Source organism: Aplysia californica, unplaced genomic scaffold (assembly GCF_000002075.1).
Source record: "Aplysia californica isolate F4 #8 unplaced genomic scaffold, AplCal3.0 scaffold00039, whole genome shotgun sequence".
Taxonomy (NCBI): domain Eukaryota; kingdom Metazoa; phylum Mollusca; class Gastropoda; order Aplysiida; family Aplysiidae; genus Aplysia; species Aplysia californica.
The window spans coordinates 175,621-177,164 of record NW_004797309.1 but is presented as its reverse complement, the minus strand read 5'-3'; positions in this window follow the sequence as shown (position 1 = coordinate 177,164).

The window sequence follows — 1,544 nt, the reverse complement described above, 5'->3', positions numbered from 1 at the left end:
GGGAAAGAATGACTTTAACTGGTGGTCAGGTGAGGTGTTGCAAAGTAACCTCGCTCTTGGTGTAGAAAATGTCGCTTATAACTGCGTTTTAATTTCAATAAATGATCTTCAGTCTTTTCTTTGAAGTGTTGCTTTTTCCCTTGAGTGCGATTATATTTACTTTACTGAAATAATTGTTACTTTGTGAGGAAGTCAGTTATTATAGAAAATCAACCAAGTTTATCACAGAACATCTGAGGTCTTGTTTTACCGCTATTGGATTATGTCACCGATGTTTGTTCTGACTTCGTTTTAACTCATGGTTAATGCCATAATATTGCAATCAAATCTAAAAATATGGTATTTTTAGTCAGAGAGGGATCTCATGGTCTAGAATTACTGTGTGCCTCACATTCAATAGGTCCCGAGTTGGAAAACTGACAGCGACGGGAAATTTTATCGTCTAAACTGTCCTCCGTTTACCTCTTTTCCTGCTCTCTAATCATGTTCTGTCTTTTGCTTTCATCTCCACTTTCTGACTCCCCTTTCTCTGGGCTCCTGACTATTTCTGCTGCTACTCCTGGTTTCTTCTTTCTGTTGTCTCTCAGCCTCATCCCTGATCTTAGGTAAGATCGAACACCTAGCTTTCTCAGAAATTGGTGGAAAAATCTCGGCGGGCCCTTGTGCATGTTACGCATGTTTCTTGGTAGTCCTAAAATCGATAACAGTAGGCTTCGACCGCCACCCTCGCCAAATTCAAAATCAGTTACTACGGAACTGAAAAGGCTTGATATGTCCCGCTCACTCATTATTATTAGGACATTATACAGTTACAGCCTCGAAAAAAAGCACTTTAAAATGTGGCTGTGATGTGGAATCAAGGGCTAAGATACTGTACAAACTGAAACATGATCGATTGACAAGGTTACCTTTGTTGAAATAATAAAAATATTTTAGCTTTGACTCAATCTATAATCAATGACTGCATGAAGGAAAATATGTGGTGAAACAGTAGGTAGGGCAAACAATAGTGTGAAACAGATTGGACAATAGAGCGGCTGCAAATATCACGCAAAACTTGGACTTAATATTACATGTACCCATAACATTCTTTTTAGGGGACAGTAGTTTGTGAATAGCACGAACCCTTCGGGCACGATCTGTACTAGATTTTAGACGGAACTATATCAGTCTTTGTACTCCAAATGTCTCAGAGAGTTGCAAAAAAAGCGTCTGAACCGAGAGTAAAGTCGCATTTCTGCAGCTTCCGTTTCATGGGGCTCCACACATATGTAGGATTCAATTAAGGGCTATTAGTTCAAAGTTAATTCCTACCAAATTGAAAATGCTTGATGTGTCCCGCTCGCTCACATGACAGTATGAAGTTCTTGTGTGGAAAAGCCAGAAGAACACCCAAACCAGCTGATAACAGGCACGATCAGCAAACAAACCCTTTCATGGGTCATTGAGAGGAGGAAGGAGCAGCTATGGCATTGTGTCACCTGCAGTGATAAATATTTTCCAACCAAGTAAACAAGTAAGCTGTGAGCGCCGAAAACACACCA